At 35.0% G+C, this 6311-nt stretch overlaps 1 protein-coding gene across 1 annotated transcript in view; it reads left to right on the top strand.

The window, feature by feature from the left end:
• Positions 1–812: 812 nt before the first annotated feature.
• Positions 813–6311, top strand: part of LOC124366380 (calmodulin-binding transcription activator 1) — a 148016-nt gene continuing 142517 nt past the window's right edge. Inside the window, exon 1 of the mRNA XM_046822895.1 lies at positions 813–876. The gene's annotated coding sequence lies outside the window, so the exon portion shown is untranslated. The remainder of the gene's footprint in view (positions 877–6311) is intronic.

Here is a 6311-nt window from a genome sequence, read left to right as displayed (position 1 = left end):
GTTGAGTGTTAGACCACTTTATAATAAAGGACATGTACGTGTACAATACACTTTTGATAGATGTTCATGATCGTGACATCAAGGCAAACTTTACATTACCGATGGAAATATAATTTACTTGAACCAGAAATGCTCTTACACGGGCAAAGCTTACGAAAAGCGCGTGAAGCCGTGGGAAACACCTAGTAGATTATAAAAGGTATAACACGACGTTTCGAGGATTGGAATCTATACTCTTCGTCAGGTGGGGGATTAATACACACAAAAATAAAGAACATAAAGAAGGGAAAGGAGTCCGGTCCAGGTGTTGTTACTGTACAGGACGCTAGTAACTAGCACAAATCACAAGTACAAGGATCACACATCAAACTAGCACAGGCTACAGTGGGATAACGATGGTAAATGTTTGAAATCATTTTATCCTTTCAAACCTTCCATCGGCAATACCAAACTCTAAACAAATATTAGTTCTATTTGTTATTTTAATAGTGTCTTGGTTGTAGTATTTGAATCTGTGATCGTTAAAAATATATAAAGAACCTTTTCTGTCTAAAACACTCTTAAATACGTTAGAAATGCTTTGCATACCTGAAAAGTGTAGAGACAGTAGTAGTATACATACTTTTTAAAATATTCACATTTATTTTTTTCTGCTATATTTTTTTTTCTTTTCTTGTAAATGTACAAGATGGATTCATTAGCACTCGTATTATTTCATTAGCACTCATAGGACTATTTAAATTGATTATGTTGATTTCCTTTAATGTTATTGTATTTATCAAATTGTTATTCTGTGTTATTTTTTCAGGAAATCGCAGCCATCCTCATCAGCTTCGAGCGCCATTCCGACTGGCAGTCGAAGGAAGTCAAAATTCGGTAAGTTATGGCGATTTTTTACATTATTGCGAATATTCGTTCGAGTATTCGATTTTTCTATACTTTCTTTTGTATTTCCTTTCACAATTTGTATTTTAGTTTAATTTAGAGGATGTCAAATTTGATTGATAACGCTAATGTAACTCCTAATTACAAACATACTACATTACTTTTTTGAACATCGTAAAATTAAGTGGTAGAAAGTACTTTACAGCCATGACTCACATGTCACTAAAGACCTGTTACATTTCATTTGTATTCATTGTAACCTCCCTGTCATTTTGTTGATCGCTATGTATTACAGACATCACTACTAACACAACTATAACATTTAGGACAAATCAGGTTCATCATCATAATTTTCATATTGTTTAATACAGCGCGGAGATACCTTTCAAATAAAATAACGTGTTATCGGTTCCCACTCACCTAATTCCAATTTTCCATTCGACCCCTCCCCTTCCCATCCCTCCGTCATAACTAATATCACTTTACGTTTGATTTTCACGAACAGAATAAACGCAATGCACTTTTAACTGAAACTTCCCTCCTACGGTTCGTAATCAATTTAATTTTATGCAATAGTATTTGCTTTGCCATTAAATTTTGATTTGCAAGGCGGACCCAACGTTGGACTAGAAAACAAGTCGGGAAAGCTTTCACATTTATAATCCAGCAGATTTTAGCGAAGTATTTCAGATGAAAACAAAGTGTTTGGAGAAGTTCTCGACTCCCGAGGAACATCCAGCAATAAAACTGTAACTTGCAGAACACTCGGGCCCGGGAGGACACCAAACTTGAAAAATCATCTGTGGAAAGTTGTGTTAATAAATTGGGACGATACAAGAACTGGCGACGAGTCAAGTTGGCTTCACACTTCCATGCCCCCCCTCACCCTTCCACACCCCCTCCCCACAACATCGTCCTGCACCCCGCGCCACGTCACGGCGTAAATCATGAATGACTTGCGGCGCCCTCGGCTACGTTTGTGGGTCATTCATAACTAGACCACGCTACTAGGCTGAGCCAGTTTGTGAATCCACGAAACGTTCACAATTATAAGTATACCTAACACTTCGCACTGGGAAGGAAAAGATTATATAATATTAGGTTGTTTACATTACAATAAGTTTCACTTCTAATAAGGAATTAAGTCTTCTTGCAAATAACTACCTTAAAGACTATTTCTTAAGTCCAGCATTCATTTCACAACTTGAGCCAAGTCAAGAATGTTAAACCACCTTGAACAGGACATATATTGTTTCAAACTTTAAACCAGCGTAAGTTTTTAAACAGTGAATCCTTTGAGGTCGGATTTGCAGCATTGTACTCTACTAAAGACCTTTAATTCGATGTACTACTCGACCTATGTCTTATTTAAGATTCTTCTGATCCCTTGCGGGCCATCCCCTTGACATGACAAAAAAATTGTAGTTACTTCAAAAACTATATTTATAGTTGCAGTAATGATGTACCAAGTTTTATTGTTTTACCTGTAACCGATCGGGAGTTACCAAGCCAGTGCTGGACTTTTTTACACCCTGTATATAAACGTTGAAATTTATCTCAACTGAAAGCAATGATTTGTGAAAATAAATTAATATCGAGCAATTTACTAGCAAATGTAATTTATACGCGTTCAAACCAATATTAAAATATTATACACCGAGACAGTCAATATATAAAATATCATATAAAACTAAAATGCGTGACAAATAAAACCTGAAATCAAGAAAAATAACTATAAAGTTAACTTTTTAAAAAATCTATAAGAACAACATTTTATAGTTCAAGAAATAACAATCATGAGAAATTTTACATTATTATTCAATATTGAACCTTAAGTTAGAAGTTAAGTAGTATACCAGTACACATACATTGCGAGCTTACAATAGTCATTGTTCTGGTAATAAATTCCGTTGTGTTTAAAGAATTTTTTGGCTTTTCTTATAGTGATTTCTATGGGGATGAATTGTGGAAGGGTATTGTCTAAGCCGGACGACCAATCAAATGTCTATATTTCAGAACACTAGGACTGTAGGATATGGAATGACACAATGATAGTAATTTTATTTTGAAATAATTAAAGTCTAATATTAGGTTTCCGTACAGGATTTGTTTCAGTTCTTCAGAAATTGACCTATTCGTTTAAATTTGTACACGTGTTAGAACTATGATACTACACATTTAAAATTCAACTAAATTTATGTGTTACTTAATTAGTAAATTAATACGAATAAGTACAAAGAACAGATAACAACTTATATAATCGAATGCTACTTTGAATTCAAGATACAACAAATATACAATAAAAAAGAACAAATTAATAAATGATTAATTAATAAATGATCAAATACTGTGCACACAAGTTGCAAGGTGTGAAGTAAAACTCGAAGTAATGACATTGTGGTGTTTGAATATTTAAATTTTCAAAAATGTTAGTGTGAAAGTGTTATATTATTTTCCGTAGAATATGAATTTATGTACAAGTTTACGTTTCCACACAAGAACGTAGCCAGAAAAACATTTTGGGGGATCTATACAACTGATATTTTCCCGTAGTGGACAGAGAGTAAGGCCCCATTGTGTGTCATTAAAACGTTCTTTGCCCGTTTCTTTGTTGAAAACGATCTGTCAGCTGTATATTTCAGCAATACAGAATCATTTAAATAATAATTATTTACTAAAACTGTTTTACAGAAAATTTGGGGGGGTCCGGACCCCTTGGATCCCTTCGCTGGCTACGCCCCTGTTCCCACAGAAAAAACCGGTGTTTACGCATTCCGTATATTCCCAGTTTGTTTTATGAGTATTGAAAACATATAAAAATGTAAATAAAAATATTCCCTAATTATTTGAAATGTTTTGTAAAAATCTATATACAAAGGATGTTTGAGTAAATGACACTTAACTGACAAAGAAGAGAAGTAGCCGTTGAGTCTGTACTAGTTTGTTGAGCCTCATTTCAAGTGAAGGTGCATCAAAGGGCGGATGGAGTGTCGCCGCTGAGTGTAAGGGCTGCTGACAGAAGGGACGCCCCGTCACATCGAGTAAACGTTATTGTCTCTGACGTCCTCTCAGTCCTTAGTCCGGGATCAAAACAACATTTCACTTTGGCATATCACCGCCGTGTGCCTTAGGTTTCGTGGCTCAAGCCGAAACCTTAAGTGAACTTCTGTTTTGTACTTGGCTTGTCTCCTTTAAAAATCTGTTTGGCTCAAATAACTTTAAATCAGAGCCTAATTGAGCAGAAATACTGGGGTGTAAAATGTCGAGTACATTTCTACTATTTTGTGTGATGTTCTTCTCAGATGAGTTTTCTTATAAACAGTATTTACTTTTTTTTATTTTTTTTTATTTACTTAAAACGAAACAGCATAATACATGTATACGTGTATCAATATTTTTTCCAAAACCTGTTCTTACAATTTCAAACAGTACATTGATTTTTTGGGGGAAATGTTAAATTAAATCTAATAAATCTTACCACTTCAAATCAAACTCGAAAAATGAAGGTAAGAGTTTATAAAAAATTTTGTATTTTGAATTGTATTTAACATTCTAAAACCTGACTATTTCCGTTTAAATAAGTAAAAAATCTTTTAATTTCAGTTTAGATCATCACTTTAAGTACATAATTATGATAAAATTTAATTTTAGAGCATTAAATACTCCCCCTTGTCTCTCTTCCATCCTTGATCTATTATAATTTTCCTTTATTCAGAAGTTTGGGATTTATTAGTGCTAAGAATATTGATATTGGATTATTTTCAGCATAACAAAGTTTTGGAATTTTTTAGAAACCAAATTAAGATAACATATTAAATTATATTATTAACTAATTAAGATACTAAAGTAACCAATGTTTATCTTTATCAAGGTTTTATTTTTTTTAATCGTCATATTCACTTTTCAAATTTTCTTTTAATCGATATGTACCATCTCCTTATTTCTATTCTTTTTTTTTAATTTAGTAATCACTTATTTTAAACGTATTTTGTTAATGTAGCTGTTTAAGATTATAAATTCTGTAGCTAATTTAATTTGAAAATGAATGAACAGATAATGTATTAATGTACATAGTTGTAATGATGAAATGACAGTGACTTGTGATGTTTGTTCTGGTAGTACGCCGAGTGTTATTTTGAAGTGGCGTGAAACTGTGTTGGTTATATTGATGAAAGTGTGCTTGCCGACAGACCGGTGTAACCCTGGTGGGGGGGGGGAGTACCTGTCACGTGAACAGCTCGGCTATAATGAGTGTAAAAGTTCAGGAGAATGTCAGACAGAAGGTTTGATACAGCTGGAGGGATTAGCTAAGCCCTGTCGGCTGATCTCATCACGGTCGTTACAACAGCAGTTCCCGACCTCAGGAGGCCCTCGAAGAGGTCTAGAGGTAATTTTAATTTCAACCAAGATAGAAAAACGCTACCTTTGAGAGACATTTCTGATGGGGAAACCCTCTGCCAGAACTTTCGCAGCAGGTGTTTTGGTAAACTGGCAAAGTTTTGGCAATTAAAGAAATTAAACAAGACCATAAACAAGGCGCTGCTTAGAGCAACTCTGGGGGCGCCGAGGCGTACGCCCCCTCCCCCCTCACTCCCTGCCCCCCACTTTACTAGCACGCTTATCCCCCAGGGTAATTGCCGGGCTCAACTTGTGCCGGGAACGAATACAACAGAGAAGAGTTGCTTCTTCAACAAATCTAAACGTCTTGTGTGTGTTTTTCGTGTGGATATTCGGCCTTGTAGGGAGGGAGGGATACTTTGATACTTTCTTTATTTATCTTGCCATGGTTTAGACCAATGGTCCACTCCACCACTATGACAGGCAACAAAAATTCATATGTTATAAAATATTTGAGCAGTAGCCTAATTTAACAAATAAAATTAGGCTACTGCTCAAATATAAATATATTTAGAGAGCTGAGCTATTAGAGAGAGGGAGAGAGGGAGGGAGAGGGAGAGAGAGAGAGAGAAAGAGAAAGAGAGAGAGAGAGATATGATTGGGAATGGGTGGAATAAATTACCAAGGGTGGTTTTGGACAATAGAAAATGTTATTGGCCATTTACAAAGTAGCAGACATTTAATAAGTTTAATCAATAAAGGTTAAGAAAGGCATGATTTATAGTATGAGTAACGTGACTGTACGTCCCGCTTTGGGCGGGACAGTGCGGCTTTACAGTAAGTTGTTCCACTGTCTCCACAAATGACCTTGGGACGCTTAAATGTCCCATTTTGAAGGTCAGACATTAAATATCGAGTAACAATATGTACAATATAGTATATTTACTTTATTTTTTCCTTTAGTTAACCATACAAGCCTCAGTGGACGTTTTGAATTCAATTCTGTTGACAAAATTTACTTTCGATTTAAGCTGCCAAGACTTTCGTGTAGAGTTGCGATCATCGCCTAATCTAATAAAACAAAGAGG

The sequence above is a fragment of the Homalodisca vitripennis genome, chromosome 7 (genome assembly GCF_021130785.1).
Source record: "Homalodisca vitripennis isolate AUS2020 chromosome 7, UT_GWSS_2.1, whole genome shotgun sequence".
NCBI classification, from domain to species: domain Eukaryota; kingdom Metazoa; phylum Arthropoda; class Insecta; order Hemiptera; family Cicadellidae; genus Homalodisca; species Homalodisca vitripennis.
This window is presented reverse-complemented; position numbering and strand designations above follow the sequence as displayed.